The 19,911-nt window shown below is 48.2% G+C and overlaps 1 long non-coding RNA gene across 1 annotated transcript in view; it reads right to left on the bottom strand.

The window, feature by feature from the left end:
• LOC135915136 (uncharacterized) overlaps nt 1-19,644 on the bottom strand; it is a 35,362-nt gene extending 15,718 nt beyond the window's left edge. The window contains exons 1-3 of the long non-coding RNA XR_010568523.1: nt 19,630-19,644; nt 17,887-18,042; nt 17,305-17,771 (exon numbers count right to left, since the gene is read on the bottom strand). This is a non-coding gene — a long non-coding RNA (uncharacterized lncRNA). The remainder of the gene's footprint in view (nt 1-17,304; nt 17,772-17,886; nt 18,043-19,629) is intronic.
• Nucleotides 19,645-19,911: the final 267 nt, after the last annotated feature.

The raw sequence follows: 19,911 nt of genomic DNA, 5'->3' as shown, positions 1-19,911 counted from the left end.
TTAAGTCGTCGTAGGATAATATGAGAGACCCCGGTAACTTTCTGCGTCCCCGCGTTGAGGTGTCGATGGAGGCTACACCTTAATTACCTTAACCCTAATTAACATTATTATGTTAGGGTCGATCCCCACCAAACGCCTTAGGTTCTAGTGTCTTAATGAAATATATCTTAATGCCTTAATCAAGCAGCCTTAAATAATGTTGTCTTAATTAGCATCACGGTAAGCGGGTTCGACTCCTACCTAAGGTCGTGGGTTCGGGTGTACTAATTAACGATATTTTAATTACACGCATCATAATTACTTCGACCTAATTAACACCCAAGGCCGTGGGCTCTACTCCAAGCCAATGTCATGGGTTCGAATGGCCAAATTAAGTCCATCTCAATTAACGTTGCCTTGATTAACCTGCCCGTAATTAACACCAAAGGTCGTTAGTTTGCCTCCTCGCAAAGGTTGAGGATGTTCATAATGGCAAAGAAATAGCTCGCAGTAAAGACACAAAAAAAGTGTGGCAATCAAGCGCGCGTGGCACGGAAGTTCCACGTCTTTTGCGTGAATACATGACACCGTAAAACGCGTTGCTCTCGGCTCTTCTATCGAATTCTCCTTCATTGTGCTGGTAGCCTGGTCCACCGATCAATGATGTACTCGGTCTTCACAGAGGGTCCGCCCCCCAATTTTGGTACCATGACCCCAGATCGTCAATTTTTCGACACATGATTCTTCTAACGCTATCGCTTTAATGACTGTTTCAAAGAAAATGAAACGGTGAAAGGAAAACGCAGGTCTTTGCCTTATAGTTTAAGTAGGTAAAGGTGAGGCGCATATGTTTGTGTTTAAGCTTGCAACTGTTAGATTCTGGTGTGCATTGACTAACATTTCCTAAATCAGTGTGAAAGCTTCAGTGTAGAAAGACGGCGAGGTCCACGACATGGGGAGTGAGGCTATCAGATGTCTAGTAAAAATGCAGACGAGTGCAGTTGGGTAAGTCTTGTAACGCGTGCAGCACGTGAACGGTGAGCTTGTCTTCATTGTAACAAAGCTGATGAGCAAGGGAAACACAGTGGAGAAATTCAAATCAATGTGACGTGGGAGTAAATTTAGAAATTTAGGAGCGATTGTAAAGAATTGGGTAAACGCACAATATGAACAATATGAAGAGCTATGATAGGCGAAATCTTGGTCCACACTTGGTAATGCATTGAGCTATATGATTGGAGAAGTCAGAGGTCTTGCAAAATAGAATGAGCCACATTTTGAACACGTGTGACACCTTAAATCGACCCCTTCAACGACACATGAGAGCACCTAATACACTACCTAAAGCTGCCGCATGTTTGTTGCCATCAAGGGTTACAAATGTGTAGAACAAGCTGAAAGCAATCACCTTGCATCGTCTCAGCAGTAGAAAGCAGCGCTCGCGTTTGAACGCCTTACTCCCGCTGCTTCGCACGTCGCACCTAGTTTCTCGCTTGGCGAGCATCCTCGGGCCCGGCGTGCTTCCGAGGCCTGCCGCGCAATCCGCTAGGCCTCGGGTGAGCCGCCTCCATCGCCGTCTCCCTTGCTTTGGAGGCATGTACGAAGAAAAAAGTTGCGGAGAGGCCCTACTAGCTCCCTCCGCGCGCTAGGAGAAAAGTGTGGAGAAAGTGACGTGGTATAATCTCCTCTTGTCGCCTTTTTTTTTCTTTTTTTGCTGTAACGGCCATGCTTTCGAGCCACAATGGCAGTGTTGTTAGGGTTCTGTGCGCTCACACGTGTTGCTCCGTACGTTTTGTACCGTGGCAAAGGCGCTGTGTCGGCAGCTTTGCGTTAGTCTCCGTGTTTTGTTGCGCTGTGTTACCTCAACCGTGCTCTCCTGCATGTTGCTGTGGCCAGGTGGGACAGGAGGAACTAAAGCTCACGAAATGAATGCGCATCCAATGCTGTACGCAATCTACCGCGCCGCGGCAATGGCAACGGACGAAGGAATATCCGGGGGAAATTTTATCCTCTACGGCGGAATAATGCCAACGTGCCATCGCAGGCCCGAAACCTATGCGTTTCAGAATCCGTAGAATGAAGGCCTTGCAGCTCAGTGATTCCTGTTTTTGACATCACATGATGCATTTGCGGCACGTAGAATGCATATGCATCAAGAGTGCATAGCCCTGGCTTTAGAATATTCGTGTTCAGTAACAAGTTGCTTTTGTGCATATTAAAACAGATGTTGCTCAACTGTTGCTTGTTTCTCATAGTACTAGCGACAGCACGAATCGTTTTAAGCATAGGCACCTACCATAGGTTCATGCACACCTGCACAGGTCTACTACAATGCACGTGCTGATAGAGCGTTACGCAGAATATCTGAATTTTGCTGCCCTCGGCACCGTGTGGCGACCAGTCGCCGCTTCATCTGCGAAGATAGGAAGGACACGGTGGCTTTGACTTAAGGAACGAATCCTCCCTACCATAGGCGTATCTTATCTGTGCGCGAGAGAAGCGCGGTGAGTGAAGGTTAGCGGATGCGCTGCAAGAGTGAGCAAAAGTCCACAGAACCTACGCCTGTGAGCACATCAAACAGCTCTTCCATGGTGGCACGTAGGCCGATTCTACGCGCGTAATGTTCTGCATCGTGCGCCGGCTACCCTAAAGCTGTGGTTCCGTGAAGCTTCATTTACCGGGGAAAGAAGGCACCTTAGGCCGCAGTCACTGAACCTAAACGCGAAGTCACAAATGACATTCTGCCACATCGCCGGCGCGCTGTCGTAGTGATACGCGGCCACCAGAACTATGTTCGATAAAGCGCGACGATTCTTCAAGCCCCGGCGAGAATACGTGTTTGTGCTCGAAAACTCCAAATGGATCGCTAAGGGGTCGGTGTGTCGTACCTGCCTCCAGTGCGTTCTTGCAGTGCAGTGAGAATGCGTACACTTCTTTCGTATCGCCAGACATCTAGCCCGCATGTCCGTGTGGGAGCCCCAGGAAGTTCAAGCAGAGGAAAAAAGCAGAAGGCAGCGATAAAGGTGACTTCTTTTTTAAACGCGCATGAACTGGGCAGCGGCCCATGCCTGCGGTTGATGAGAACAGTTCAGTTGGCTTGCCTGATAAAGCTTGTTTACTTTAATAAAAGTCGATAGAATCAGCCGATCTGACCTCGCGGTCCAATTTGTGAAATTAATTATGAACTTCTTTCAACATGACTTCTCGAACCGTAATGCGATGAGACATCGTGATTATATCGTTTTGTGTAGTATTACTGCGGAGCGCGCTCGTCCGAGCAGCCCGGTTGCGCTCAGCGCAGCCTGGTTTCGCGAGAAATGTAAGCAAAGGGGGAGAACCGGTCCGACATGATGGCGAAGCAACGCCAACTTTCGGCTTCACTTATGGCATCTACGGCTGGTCGTTTCTGAGCGCTGTAGAGCGCTCTCGCAAGCTGCATTGTCTTCGGCTGGTTGAAAGGTTGGCGCGTCCTGCGTTCGGCTGGTTCTTCTCAATTGCTCTCCCCCATCTTCAAGCGGTCTCAGGTGCTCCGAACCTTGTTGTAGGAGCAGTCGGCGCGATTGGAGCGTTTCCCGCAATGTCATCACAGCGCAACGTCACTGCCGCTGGCGATGGTGCACCGTAACCTAGGCAAGCGAGGCCACTGCATCCTGGCGAACGTTCATCCCACGGCGCGCCGGCCGGATTTCGAGGCAGCGCCGGGAGCTTTGGATAGGCGAACGGTCGGACGTTTGCAGTAGTCACGTGGTTTGGCATATGCCATGTCCCTCCTCCGAGAACAAGCCACGCGTTCGGCTAGCGCGCTTGTCCTCTGAATTCAGGGAACGCCGGATCTGCCCGACTCTGCTTCGGGGTATGGAGGAGAGCAGCCGAAGATACCATTAGCTTCACAAAGAGCGATGTCAGGGCCCCTTCTCCGCAATTTTCCTCTCCCCATGTTCGGAGGCGACTGTCGCCACAAGCGCCGCAGCCGCCGCGTGACATCAGCAGCAACGCATCACCTGTTTTTCTGTATGCATGCTCCACTGGTTCCCCTCTCCACCCGGCGCTCCCTCGAACGACATGGATTTTTCTTTTGTACCACTCGACTATACGTCGCCTACTTTTCAAAGCCATCGTGCACGAGCCACTTAAGGCTCGTATCTGCGGTTTTACCGCACTTCTGGGTGAAACCGCAGATATGATCTAAACGAATCATTTCTTGCGCTACTTGGTCGAGCATTGATGATGATGAAAATTAATGCAATAAAATTGACAATGCACGCAGTGCTTCTCGTTCCTTCTTGTTTGCATTGTCACTGGTTTGGTCTAATTCTCTTCATCAGCAATACGTATGGTAGCTCCTACAATTTGCACTGTACATTCGCAAGATGTTATAACAACGCAATAGTACTCATATATTAAAAACGTAGCCATCAAAGAATACCCATTTACGCTAATCATGAATAGCCCTCGCGGAACTCCTTAAACTCTTCAGCAATGCCACGTATTCACATGCTGTGGCAACTCTATCGCTTTCTCGAAAAAAAAAACAGAAATATTTGCGTCTGCAACGGCAACTTTGATTACGAGAAATTTCAGGCAGCATCATTCCTGACTATTTCGGTCTTTGCGGTCTCCCAATACCTCGGAAGCGCGTGTGCACACGACACTCCTCATGCTGCTTCATGCGAACTACACGTCCAACAGAATTTGACCACCACTCAACATAGGCGACAATACAGTCGTTTGTGAGTTCGACTTCGTCTCGGTTTCTTGCTGGAGCATGAAGCAAGTGTCCTGAAGTTGAGGTGAAGATGGGTAAATGTCTTGCGCTAACGTGCTAAAGTGCACGTTGATTTCTCGTTTGCTCTATTTAGGAAATATTTTGCTTGCATCGGGTCGTGCTGCATTCTGGGCTTCCCATCTAAAACAACTCGCAATCGGGCGAATAAATATTTGAGGAAAATATAGGTTAGAAGCCGGTGCGTGAATACATTAGCGAGAATACAGGGTCAATGCTCTTCTTTGGGATATAGTAGCCTCTAAAAGACACGAAGCATCTTGTGATGTAGAAACGGTGGCAGTGTTGTCAAATCGCGTCAGTGTTGGCCGAAAACGGCTGGCGTGCCTAGGCCTCGTGTAACGCACAGCTCCAGGCCACTGCGCAACTGTTTGAGTGAACGAGGACGATTTCAAACATTTCGCGGTCACAAACTCGGAAGCAGCTAAATTCAAAGGCACATGTAAGTGCTGCATTTGTCTCTTCGTGACGGCGCTAACTGAAAGCCGCACACTTACCTAACATGCTGCCTCGCCCACAGTTCAGATCCTTCGCGCAAGCTAAATCATACTTTAAACTTGGCAGCATGCTATTGTTGACTTTACTTGCGTCTAAATTTAGATTGTCTGCAGATGCCCTACGTGCCTTTGTGTTACCGCGTAGTTCATGCAGGCAAAGTTTCTATTATTGTGCCTGAAAGCCATTTTCAATTTTATGACGCTGATCACGAGGACTTCGTCGTTTGATCAATTATGCGAATGCAACGCTCTCAGTCACCTTCCAATGACAAAGCTTGCTGTAAATAAAAAAGATTGGTTCCAAAATGCGTTGAGAGTGAATGTCCAAGGAAGATAACGTAAAATCATCCTACTTTAGGGAGCACGGGCACCAGTCTGTGGCGTTGACAAGCCATCGCAGCAATATTTTAACGCGTCGAGCTTTCATTAGCTTCCTCAGCTATTTTGCTGACGATTGGCTGGTCATTCTACGCGCGCACACAGGCACGGGTACTCTTGAAAAATGAAGTTTCGGGGCTCGTTCGCAGCCGGACTGCAACTAGGTGTTTGCAACGTGCACGCTACTGTGCGAGGGTCATGTGGCATTTTAATATTTTATGGTCCAGGGTAGAATTGTGTCATGATTTTCGGCCACCTAGGTTGACAGTTGCGACGCGCAATCGCCACCGAACTCCAATGCATGCATCTTCTGAAGATGCACCATTTCCTACTGCCGGCTCACCACAGCTGCGCTTTACGCGCATAGGTAGGCAGCCATAGGTAGTCATGGGCGCCGTTTGTTTGTGGAAACTTGAAACGAGCAGCTTAATGCCCACGTCACTTTAGCAACGCGGCGGTTTTCTCGCAGAGCAGTATATATGTACATCCGCCGTGCGTGGGGTCTGCGTGACTTTAGAGCTTATGCGCGGCGGAGTAGCTGGTCACATAAGAGTAAACGCGTGGAGAAGGAGCCCTTGTCATGTCATCGTCTTCACGCTGTCATCATTTCGTTTTCGCACACGCATGGACGCGAGACAAATCCATGCACTTTAATCATCACTCTCCTGCTAGCGGATTGATCGCGTCGCCAATGTTGTCTCTTCTAACTCTAATAGGAATTTCTATTGTTTTAAAGAGTGTACCCACTAAAACAAGATCATGAGTGGTGCCATGAAAGTTATCATTCATAATTCTGCATCCACTATGGTTGGCCCTCGGGAGACTTGGCTCGTAATGAGAAACCATCAAACCTAGAGAATTTGATGCAACAAGAAATGCAACGTTCCCGTAAGCCTGGGATCTTCCTAGCTTTCAAACACAAGTACTTCAACTATCTTTGAAAGATATGTATAGCCAGGTTTACTAACTTTTCCCTTAGCATTAAAACCTAAAGCCTCGGCCAAGGTAAATGCGTCCACATAGATACCTGTATGAATATGAATGCTCCCAAGTCTCGAGGTTTCGGCTGAACTGGGCACTGCTGCAATAGTTTTTATAAAAACACACTTTAAGCTGTCGTCATTCTTTCATACCACCTTCGCGTGACATTTTGGTGGAAGTTGGCGCTTCCCGTCCTCACCACATGCTCTCCAGCAGCCGCAATGTCAGCTTTCCACCATAGCTCCCGGTGGCTACTTATCATCTTCATCTACGCCTGCGACGCCAACTACGAAATATGTCACCGTTACCAACCGCCGCCCGCGATCAAGGAATATTCTCCGGCCAAAATCATGTTCACATTGAAGTCTGGCGCAGCATGTATGAGCATGCTAGGCAGAACGACCATTGGTATCCTACCATGATGCAAGGAAACTTAATATTCTACTTGGGCAGAATGCCACCTGTCTGGTTCCGGACACACAAGCACGATCTGCTTAGCTGGGGTTCTTTCAAGGAGAATGTCCGCGACCTTTCTGGAAGCCCGACCACTCGCCAACTGGCTGCAAGAAAAGAGCTTGCCTTCAGAGTGCAGTCTGCCACTAAATCGTGTCGCCTACATACAAGCCCTGCTTGCTCTTTGTCGTAAAGTTGACAAGAAAAAGGTCGAGGTTCACAAAGTAGGCGATGGCCTTAAAAGAATCATGGACGGAGCGTTCAACTTGACACAAAACAATGTTTCCATTATCGACGCCATCGTCCGGGAATGCCACTGCTTCGAGCTGGCCAAAAGCTGCCGCGTCATTCCACAGTTCTCTCCCCTCCCTAACACGGCCTCGACGCCCGCGGCCAGGTCCAGGCTGCAAGTCCAGCTCCGCTCCTTTCGCGCCAACTTGTGCACACCACTGACATGTCAGCACCAGCGATCACCCTCATTCTGGCAGTACGGGGGCAAGATTTTGGTAACCTCGGATTTCCTGTTGGCTGCTTTGTCTCACGACCTGACGCCAGACCTGTACCCACAGCTGTGCCTCGCAGTGTCATCTTTTATCATCCCACATTCCGCAACCCTATTGAGTGGATAACTCCGAACAACAAACCAATCTGCTTTCTTTGCCACCCAATGGTCCAAGTAGCTCGCCACTGCCACGCCTCATTGACATCCTCCTATTAGAGGTAATTTCCCCCTTTCCTCGCGCATATGCTGACCTTCGCCGATACTCGTCGAGCCTTTGTCTCCTCCGTCTGACGTTCCTGTAGATGACACTGGTCGCGCTCGCTCTCAGTCTCCTCAGCGCCATTGCGTCTATGCAGCACCCCAGCAACGTTCAAACATATGAACGTATGATATACACTCTTTGCTTCAAGGGTTAGAAAAAAACAAGGTGTCTTTACTGGCTAGACGACGTTCTCGAATTTTCCCCTACATATGAGACACACCTTGAGCGGTTATCAGGTGCTCTAGAAGTCTTCCGCAAGGCTGGGCTCTAACTGGATTCCTTGTAAGTGTCATTTGGCTCGCCGGAAGACTGCAGTTACAGTGTACTAGAATACTTTCCAGTGGCACGACCGCGCCTCTCCGCTGACGCGCGCGGTGGCACCTGCAGCGGCAGCGCTGCAATCAACTGCTCTTGAAAGCTCGTCCTGTTTACCCTCTGAAGCGTACGTGGCACACAAAAATAGAAAGCGTGTTTGGTTACGTACAGCCACTGTTTCAACGCAATTCAGCTTGGGTTCGCAATTATTTTTCAGGTACTTTATGTGCGTTGAGGTGTTTGAGGTGACCGTGAGATTTTGGGCGTGTCTTACTAAGCAAAGCCAGTAGCAGACGAAGGACAGTCGATGCGCTGCAATTTATTTTTCACGCTTATTCGTCAACTCGGAGTAGACGGCAATACCCGAATAATTTGCGTGTACTAAATTTTGCGAAGCAATTGTCATTTGCGGGACCAAATATTCGCGTGATGTTCGCGATCGCAAAGGCACCTTGTTTACAGTGTCTGCTAGGGTGCACATGCACAGATATCCGTCAAATTAAGGCTGATCTAATATTTAGACGAGAAAGCACTTCATTTTTAAAATACGTGCTGCACAAGACGAAATCTGACGCGCAGAAAAAAAGAAGGGAGAACGACTTCGAAACTGCTTTCTCTGTCCCATACGAATTTATTCCAGGCGCTCTGTAATAGCGCAAGAATCATCCCTAGAGCTTTATTGCACTTAACAAGCAGCTTAACAATTGGGCTAAGTCAGTCTGCTTAGCTCCAGGTGCTGTGCTGCTTTTCTTTTTGACAGCATATATGCTTTATTCAAGCCTTTGATTAAAAAATGGAGCCGTGTGGTGACATAAAAGCTGACTATGCGAGGAGTCAGGCTTTCTGCGAGATCTCTGCATCCCACCTTCAAGGGAACGGTGCAATGAATCATATGCAGGATGTCCATTACGCTTTCCCGATGAACTTTTTGTGCACTTAATCAATTAGTGAAAATGTCTTCAAGCCTTGTTATAGAGCGGAACAGTTCCACCGAGGGGTAGAGCAAACCTCCATCATTATGGCGCACAAATTCTGCAGCATGCAAGCGGCGCCCTACTTCTGTTGGAAGTAAGGGGCTGTCATTACACGCACAGCATTTGGTGGGCAGCACACACTTTTTGGCCACGTATCCGGAAATGTAATATATAAGCCTTGAGTCCCTCCTCTGGACACGGTACTCGTGTTCCACTGCTTCACTGCCATGTGAACTCGAAGTTACCGCTTGTTTTTCTGTGCAAAGCTTCATCTGGTCAATCAGCTGTTGCGTTGAAGTTTCTTCCCGGTCCCCAACATCAAGAAGAGAACTCATGACATCTCCCTCTGCATTCCCGCCTGCAACACTGTGCGCCAAGTTATAAAAAGAGAGACAGTCAACAGTTAGCAGAAACTGCTGTGGCGTTGGGTGTGAGTTGCAGCCAGATGAGAGTCTCACAATTCCAAAAAAGTTTTCCACTTTATCCTCGCTCAGCCGCGATGTCAACAAGTAGCTAAAGCCAACTTAGTGATGCAAATAGCGAAGAAGCTCATGAGTACTTGTTAGAGTAACTCTTAAGTCTTCTGCAGTGGACTCGCTCAGAAATGTCTTCTTATCAGCATGGCGCTCCCAGACGTCCAGGAAACAGAGCATTTCCTTAATGGTTTCTTCACCTGCAGAATGGAGTCGGAGAGCTTCGGCTGTGTACCTTGCAGTCATCACAGCAATCAGTGACTTCATTCTCATGAAGAACTTCTCTGTCACTTCAATTTCACCACAGCTCCTTTCCAACTGAGTACGGTAAAGAAAAAATGCCCTCAAAGGGCCATGCCCAAACTGGAATGCATAACTTGCCCACATTTTTTTCGAAATTGTTGGGGAATACGTGGACGCTGGTTATTCCAGGCATTGCTTTCAGAGTGACAGCATTGCTATCCAGTTTGAGAACTTCTCTTGAAAACGGCATTGAAACTACACCATCAGGGGTGTGAAAATTCGTGGTGAGAAGCCTGTTTCGCACGTTTTTTACTAGGTGAGGAAAATCAGTGAGAAAATGTAAGAACCGACTGCTCTCAACAGGATGGAGCTTCTTGCAGACCACTTCCTTCAAAGATGCGCCACATTTTCCTGTTCCAGGCCGCTGCATCGCAAGTTACGAAGTCCACAAACAGGCCAGCCCTTTCTGCTAAAATTGTGGACTCAAGCACAATTTTGGCCAACAGGTCCCCTTTCACATTCTCATTGCTTCCGAAAACACCAATAACCTGAGTCCAGCTGCCAACCAGAGGCACAAACATCACTACGAAGCCATGATCGCATGGCAATGTTTTTTTTTTTCTTTTGCGGGTGTGTACGGGCCCAGGTCCACAAAACCTTCAATCTTCGCTCCTGTGGTCACTGACAAATGTTCAGCTAGCTTCATTTCATCCACGACTATTCCACCATGTCGGTGGAACACATTCAGGTGGGCAACCTTCTTTTCCAACACACTCAGCATTTTCTCATTGAACCCGTAGCCGCTTCTGTACTGATCAGTGTATTTACGCAGGGTTGTTTCACTTGGGAGTACCAAAATGTTCTGCCTCCGCATATATTGATACAGCTTTGGGCTTCTCATTTTGAGCAAGATGCATTCAAGGATCCATTCTTTGTCGTACTTCATGCCCCGCGGACTCTTCCTTCTTGATGGCTCGAAGCACTGCCTAACAGCGAGCTGCTGCTTTGGTGACAAAAAGCTTAACTTTCAGCAAGTACATCTTCAGCTGTTGCAGCACATTCGCTTTTGATTTTCTTGAGGTCCAAGGCGAGCTTGTCTACCTTCGATAAAATCCGCTTGTTTTTACGGGTACATGCTTGCAACTTCTTCAAAACACTGCCATGCCACCGTGAGCTAGCATTATTGCAACTTTGGTTCTCACCTTGACGCCTTTCGAGGCGCCACTGCCGCCTAACAAGGGCTTTTCTTAGATACTTGCAAACGACGCAAGCCGTTCCTTCTTTTGTTATCTTGCCTAGGCAGTTAGTACTATAAACTGCTCTTGCCTCGCACCTAATTTCGCCTTGCAATCTCAATGTTAAGCTGGTAGTTAGGCAGCTTTCATTCCGTGACGCTGCGCCTTTGCAGAGGTGCATATCATGCGCTTCCAGCAGAGTGGTCATAGCATCTTGAATAGTTGCCACTGACGCGCCAGCCACCTGCTTACCCAGCACGAACGTCTTCGAGTGCATAGCACCGGCACTGTTTGCAGTGAAGAACACGGCCTTTTCCACATTCACCTCACCTGAGAGCGAGTCGAGGGAACATGAAGTAAAACATACTCCATCTGCGTCGTGAAGTTCATGTAGCGCCCAGCGCTTCTCAGGCACTTTTATTTTCATCACCGCAGTGACAGTCGCGGCCACACAGACTTCGTTGTCAACCGTCGCACCCGTAGGTTCGTCAACCTCTGTCGTCTCTGCAAGCTGCCCTCGTGCCTTTTTCGTGGTGGGACTTCGTCATCGCCCTTCCTTTTTCTTTCGTTCCTCTTGGGAGTAGGCTGTTTGCTCAGGTAAGCTGGTAGATTTGGCAAAATTGTGGGGACTGCGTCCGGAGTAAGCGTAGGCGTACCGCGTGGGATGCGAACTTCCTCCCCATTTATACGGTGCACATAGTCCCGAACAATGAAGCACTGCTCAAAATGTAGCTCACATACCGCGCAGTCTGTGGTTAGCGGATTGTCGGCTCTATGTAAGTTTCTCTCCCACGTGCACCTCCGTTCCGGGTCTTCACGCGCCTTGATTAACGATAGCTTCTTCGCACTGTTAGTTCGGGTGTATCCTGTGCTACACCCTGGAGCGTAGCAATGGTTGAGACGTTGCTTTGCACTCATTGATGCAAGTGGCCGCATTCACAAGAGAACGCTTCCGACGCACAACCGCACAGAGGAAAAAGCCACCACCAAAACACGCCGCTGAAATGCAATGGTACTGCGTGCCCAGACCTGTCGCCTTCAAGAGTGGTCGACGGCAGCGCCACCGCTTTGGGTGCCACTGCGCGTGACACGCGCCGCAAGGCGCAGCCCCCTCCGCTCGTTGCTATGAATTGCTTCTAGTTCACTGTACTACAGTGTTGGGTCACTTTGTCGACGCTTCCTTTATTCAGACATAGAGAAAAATCATATCGTAGCACCTTTTCCTCTACCCCAGTCTGTCAAGGACGTCCGAACTTTTGCAGCACTATGCTCCTATTTCCGATGGTTGGTGAAAGATTTTGCAGTGATTGCCTGCCCAACACTGGTGTTGGGAAGAAAGATGTGCCCTTTACGCGGGGTCGCGCTCAAGCTGCCACTTTTTCCCACTTCTACATTCTCGCCACGCCCCCTATAGGTACCCACTTTGACCCGTCCTCTTATACAGAGGTCAATACCGATGCCACTGGCCATGGAATCGGAGCCCCCTCAGCCCAACGCCAACTGTGACGTGTGAACGCCTACGCTATCCACCTCCTCACAGCAGTGGAGCGAAACTATTAGGTTCATCATCACCACCATCATCATCAGCCTGGCTAAGCCCACTGCAGGGCAAAAGCCTCTCCCGTACTTCTCCAACTACCCCGGTCATGTACTAAGTGTGGCCATGTCGTCCCTGCATACTTCTTAATCTCATCCGCCCACCTAATTTTCTGCCGCTCCCTGCAACGCTTCCCTTCCCTTGGAATCCGGTCCGTAACCCTTAATGACCATCGGCTATCTTCCCACCTTATTACATGTCCTGCCCATGGATATCTGTTTTTCTTGATTTCAAATAAGATGTCATTAACTCGTGTTTGTTCCCTCACCCAATCTGCTCTTTTCTTATCCCTTAACGTTACCCCCATCATTCTTCTTTCCATAGCTCGTTGCGTCGTCCTCAATTTAAGCAGAACCCTTTTCGTAAGCCTCCAGGTTTCTGCCCCGTACTTGAGTGCTGGTAACACACAGCTGTTATACACTTTTCTCTTGAGGGATAATGGCAACCTGCTGTTCATGACTATTAGATTACAGAGCTTCAATTATAGCTCTTGTCTGGGCAGTTTCCACATTCCGCCTGTAATAGTATGGCACGCACTTCTCCGTAATCACGGAAGATCACGCGCTCTGCTGGCATTCGTCACTCAAGGATCCTACCGGTCGACGTGGTCGCTGGGCTCGGCCGCTACCAGAATATCTTTATATAGTAGTATACAACTCGGGCCACCTACATCAAGACGCAGATTCTTTATCACGTTATACAATGGAGGAACTACCGGGCGTCTCTGACACCACTACCAAGGCTTGCGTTTTCGTTGTTTATCAGTGTCTCCACGTTACCGATGAGCAATTCCGCAATGCCACCTTTCGCACCATCATTGATCCCTTGGAATCTTAATTATCGGATTCGCCCCTTCGCTTGTTTGCCTTCCGGGATGTTGTCTCATATCGACACAACGTCCGCCCGATGGTCCGGCCCTACTACTTGTCATGCCAAAGCACCTACGATCAATAGTTCTCCATGCGCTTCACGATATGCCAGCCGCCGGTCACCTCCGCGTCTCCCTCGCTTACCAGCAGATTTGCCGACCCTTCTTTTGGCCGGGCCCTGCCCACTCTGTCCGGAACTATGTTGCGGCGTGTCAGAAACGCCAGAGCTGAAAAACACCATCGACGCTCCCCGCCGGGAGTCCAATCGCTGCACATCTCGTCGGAGTCGTTCTTTCGCGTTGGCTTGGCCTTACTTGGCCTTTCGTTCAGGAGAACGGCGGCTGGCTAAGGAAAGGCCATTGCCTAGGAAGCCAAATGGGCGCGTGGTTCCCATCACGCGCTGCCTTCGAGAGAGCCGGGAGATTTATGCACCCAGGGATGACCGCCAGCTAGTGCCTTCTGCTCAGTAAAGATATGTCCTTGTTTATCCTGACTCATCGTCATCCAGGATTTTGCACGCCACACCCTATTTGCACAGATGGAAACAAGTGGGTCGCAGTGGCGATGGATTACACCACGCGCTACGCACTCACCAGAGTGCCTCCAACAAGCTTCACCGCAGATGTTGTCGATTTTCTTTTACACGACCTGATTTTACAACATGGGGCTCCTCGGCAACAGCTCCCCGACCGTGGCCGGGCATCCGTTAAAACGTCATCACCGACATCCTGCAGTCCTGCTCAACCAGGCACAGCCTTACTACCTTTTACCATCCACAAACTAATGGTCTCAAGGAGCGTCTGAACAGAAACATGACAGGCTCGTAAAATATGTCTCGTCCGACCATACTGATCGCAAGCTTACTCTAACCTATGTCGCATTTGCATACAATATTTCGCGCCACGACACGGCCGGTTTTAACGCCATAGCGTTAAGCACCCGTGTAGCAGAAAATCCAGCGACTTGCGTCGGACGTCCCTTCGGCAAAAACAATTTTGAACGTGATTCCAAACCACGCATACCCAATCACTCTTCTAGCACCGAAGTTGCGCAAATTTAGTCGTTCATTCTTTACGAAGGTATGGCTCAGAACTATAAGAACGGCAGCCCACAAACAAATGTTTTAAAACAGAACACCGGCAGCCCATATCTTTTATTTTGGCTCTTCTGAGAGTGAAATATTAAAAATGCGAAACAATAACAGGACTCGACCCACGCAAGCGTTCGCCGCCAGCGTTTGCCGGTAAACGTTAAGACCGCCCCAGATTGAGCGTTTTCCCTGCATTTTCTGACGTTTCGTTGCTCGGCCTAAAAAGACGCCATCCTTGATGAGCGGAGACCAACCAGCGCTAGTCCACGCACCGCTCGTGTGGCTGGACGCCCTCTCTGGCGGCCTTCATGGGACTACAGAGAGAAGCGCAACGCCGGAAAACGCCAGTAAAAACGCTACATGTGGGGCGGCCTCTACGGTATAGACTGCTGCTGCCAGGAAGCATGAAACGAGGTTAGGGGTCTTTGAATGCTGTCGCGTTCCGCTCTTAAAGGCGAAGCTCAAGCGTCCTCCAAAAGGTCCCCGTTCTTTCTGTTGTTCGGCGGAGAATGAAATTTGCAGATGGACACATCCATACTGATCATATTCATCGCAAGCTTACTCTACCCTATGTCACATTTGCATATAATTTTTTAGCCCCACGACACGGTCGGTGTTAACGCCATAGCGTTAAGGACCCATGTAGCAGAAAATCCAGTGACTGGCGTCGGACGTCCCTTCGGCGAAAACAATTTCTAACATAATTCCGAACCACGCAGACCGAACCAAGTGCAAATTCGCTAAACGCTGCAGCAGTGGTTGACGAACGTGCACTTAACGCCGTCACGAGGGCAGCCTAAGCTGGCGAAACTGCCCACACTCGCCTCCTGACCTCCCAAGAGCAGCAACTACGCTTGTGCAATCGACAACATAGAAGCGCGCACATTTCGCCCGGAATTCTGGTACTGCTATTGTCTCCGACCCGTCACGTCGGACTGTCACAAAAACTGTCGCTACACGGGCGCATTCCAAGTGCTGCGTGCCGTGACTCCAGTTACATATGTAACCACCCCAGTCAATACAAGTGCTTCATCTTCCCCGCTTTCCACTGTCGTTGTGCATGTCGCACCTCTCAAGCCTTATGCCTGTTAACACCGATATTTACAGGCCCGGGACGGTGCTCCTGCCGCCGGGGATAATGCTACACGCATATTGCCTGTTTGTTTTCGACGATGCGTGCGTGTACTTCGACGAAGACGAACTGCACCTGGGTTTTGAGCTGTCGGCGAAACTGGCCAACGCTGCAGTTGTTTTTGTAAATATAAGTTCTAAATAGCTTTTCATTGCTCATTCCAGTAACAGTATACAATCACTAATTGTATTCTTTGTAATGTATGAAACATCGCAAGAACACAAGAAAAGGTAAGAGGGAAGACAACACCGTTTCACTGTTCAGATGCGTGCTATACTAACCTAACGTACAGCACTGCTACAATGACATCCCCTTTGTATCGAAAGGTTGACAAATCATTGGGTACCGCTTGCGAGCAACTAACGAATTACCACTCGGCTTATCTCTGCATGATTTCGTAAAATTACGAAGGTATGTGGCCGATCGCATTCATCTTTCTTTTTCTATCAATACCGGAATTGTATCATGCTTATTCTCAGCACTATCCCGCCAAGGCTACCATTAGCTTCACGCAAGCGCTTCTGAATGGTGGACGTGAAACGTGAAATGCGGAGACACCGCAGAATTAACTGAACACTATCTTAGTTATGGTCAAGCGGGGCACGCGTATATACAAACTATAATTACGCGGAATGGCGTCGGTATATAGGCGGAAAAATGAAATCAAACGGCAGTGTGTTTCCATAACGCTCTCTTTAGCGGTTTGTATCACTGAAAGCCCCGAACAGTGCTACACCAACGGCCGGCGCGGCTTATTTAGATTGCGAATGATGACAAAAAGAGAGAGATAGACTTAGTAAAGGCGGACGTGCATCGTCACAATGTCTAGCTAACATGAGGTGTTATACAGGGTGTTGCTGCTAACGTTAGCCAAGCTATTAAAAAAAAGCAGACATTAAAAGCACCATGCAAGATACGACTTTAAGACGTACGGCGTTCGATTGTCAGTTATCTGCCGTCCGAACGCTCCACATCCTAACAGCGTATCCTGCTACGTGTTCTTTAAATATTTTTTTTCTTATCTTTGAGCGAATTGGACGGCAGAGGACGGATGATCGAACGCCTTAAGTCTTGACATCTTATTTTTCACCGTGTTCTTAAAGTCTGTTTTTTGTTGAATAGCTTGGATCACATTCCATCTATTTCCCATCCTCAAACATTCGGGGATAACCTGAATTCGTTGCGCGGAATTATTTTAATAGCCTGTTGCACTTCGCTATTTTTTTCATGTCAGTACTGTTGGCCCCCTTACTCAATGCCCTTCAATGGGCCTGTGAGGTAATATGAATAAATAAATAAATAACGTTAGCTGTGGCACACGGTAATTTTTGATATGATCTACATAGATACGTGCTGTAGGCCAAATTGCCTAAGGATTTCAGGACATATATTTATCTGAATGTATTTCATTACATCTGGCGAATAACACCAAATATCCTACAACCGTATTCTAAATTTATAATAAGAGATACCAGTTGTGCCAAAAAGAACCCGAAACTAGAAAGAGTGATTTGCAATTATAAGTGCTCTGACATTCTCACCTGCTCTTGGACTCCGCCACTGGCTGAACCAATGAGACTCGGCTTGTGCGAGGCGCTCCTGTAGGATGCCCAGTTCCCGACCAGCCGCGGCCAACCGTTCTTCCAGGTACTGAACAAGCTGCAGAAAGCGGAGCTCTTCGGCGACCAGCGTGGCGTAAGCCCTCAGTATCTTCTTGAATCGTGCGGTTAGGCAGTTCTCGACAGGTTTAGGCAGCGGCTGGCCTACCGGGTCCTTGAGGAAGCGCCGGACGGCGGCTTTCACGGCACTGAAGCGATAGGTATTTCCAACAGCGCCGGCGCGGCGGGGCAAAATTGAGCGGCCGGCAAGTGCAGCAATTTGCCGCCGTGAATGCAGTGGGACGCGGGTTACCGCACGCGTTGCGGGTTCTGCCACTGCAGGTGACGTCCGCGAAGAGCTGTGCTGGTCAAGAGCCAAGTCAGCTTCCATCGAGCAGCTGCTACACGATCTGGAGAAAGAAATGAACGGGATCTGAGTAAAATAACACTGAATGGGAAGAAGCAGCCATTACCGACCTGCGCCCTCCCGTACGCCTGCTCGCTAATCAAGCGAAATCCGCTTACCTTTCCCTGAAATCAGCCACGAACCAACGCTCGGAACCGCCGAACACGCTTAGCTCGAGGCAGCTCCAATGATGATGGCGATGGTAGCCTCAGGAAATGGCACGAGCCAACTAGTCTTTTGTTTGGTTGCTTGCCTCCAAGAATGGCTCGGACCCACTACGGCGGAATGGCAAAAAATTGGGTGTTGTAAGCAAAAATATTATACGTATCTAAAAAGAAGGCTCTTCTTAGCGCCTTTCTCTATCTTAATCCCTTCTTTTAGTAACACGTAGCCGAACAATTATAGGCCGCCAAACCTCCGCGCTTCTAAGTAAAGAGCTCTCTGTATCACACATGTAGACACAAGTAGATTTTAGAGAGACATAGCTATTGCATAGTTCTTTATGCCGCAGTATTAAACAGCCAGTCCACGCGCAGAACGAAACAGAACAATTTCACGTGACATCAAAGCCTACGATTAGCGTCAGGACACATACCAGGCACTACCCTACCCTACCGACACTTCCAAGTCGGTTTCTGGCCTCTATGCGACGGTAAGGCCCTATAGCTCCTATACCAAAGCTCTCTGGTGTGCCCATATTGTGTGTGCATCCGTTTCGCGCCAGGGCTCCTAACGGACATTTTTAAGGGGAAAGCCTTTCTAGGCTCATGGTGAAGTTTGTGTCAGCAGACCTGACCGCCTGAGTGTCCACCGAAGCGTCATCATGCCATATGAATACAGCTTAAAGACAGATTAAACAATGAAATATGATTGATAGTGCCACTTCGTGAATGATGACGTTAGAACAGAGATTGGTAGAGGTTAATAATGACTAGTAATGACTAATCATGACTACTAATGACTTGCAATGCCTACTAATGACTGCGAAAGGACCAATATGTCTAACGATTGCAGTAATGACCTCAGTTGATTACAAATGACTAAAAATGCTTACTAGTGAGCAGTAACGACTAATAATGACAAATGACTTGTAATGACTAGTAATGAGTAGGAAATAACCAATATGTCTAACGATGACTTGTACCGACTACAACTGATTAGTAATTACTAAAGTGCTTAGAAATGAGCAGTAATGACTAAAAATGACTTAAATAACTTGAAATCACTACTGATGAATAAGATGTCACTAACATGTCTAACGACGGCTTGTAATGACAACAATTGAATACAAATGACTAAAAATGCTTAGTGGTGAGCAGTAATGACTAGTATTGACCTCGAAATGACCGATATATCTAATGACAACTAAATAATTACTAAATATGCTTAGTAATGACCATTAATGACTAATAATGACTGAATTGACTTGTAATTACTACTAATGACTACGATATGACCAACATGTCTAACGGCGGCTTGTACTGACCACAAGTGATTACAAATGAGTAAAAATGCTTAGTAGTGATAGTGAGCAGTAATGACTAAAAAAAAAGAAGTGAAAGTGAAGAGGCGAAGAGCAAAGCGAAGTAAAAGAGGAGGAAGGGTAGGTTTTTGCCGTTTACCTCTTGAGAGAGATCTCAGGAGACCCTGTAATTTTTGCCTACCGCTACCGACACAGCTACACCTTGGTGTGTAGTCGCTATACAAAGCAATGTCGCAATAAGTGACATCACATAGATCAAATCACATCTCAATAAAAGACTGCAGAATTATCGACAAAGCCCGCCACTTGGTCTACAGGGCACTTGACTAAAGCAACTATAGTCTAGCTGATTTCGCAAGAGTTGTTATATGACACGTACCATGCATTTTTCACCTGGAGCTATGCATGAAGAAGAGTGTGGTGATGAAGGCCGCAGCATATAGGCGAAGAAATAGTGTAATACCGAGCTGAAAAGCCTGCTGCCAGAAGGCCATGTGCCTTTTCTCAAGAACGCAGATAAGCGACCAAACTGTACACGAAGTGTGGGAACGCACACGGCTCTTGTTTTCTCGAACGTACAAATCTGCAAAAAAAGATTCAGTGTAGCTTCGGCTCAAACTGCTGTGCACTGCTCTTTAGCAAGCAGCAGGAGAACACGAGC

Source organism: Dermacentor albipictus, chromosome 4 (assembly GCF_038994185.2).
Source record: "Dermacentor albipictus isolate Rhodes 1998 colony chromosome 4, USDA_Dalb.pri_finalv2, whole genome shotgun sequence".
Lineage (NCBI taxonomy): Eukaryota > Metazoa > Arthropoda > Arachnida > Ixodida > Ixodidae > Dermacentor > Dermacentor albipictus.
The sequence above is the reverse complement of the archived record's forward strand: the minus strand, read 5'-3'. Positions and strand labels throughout refer to the sequence as shown.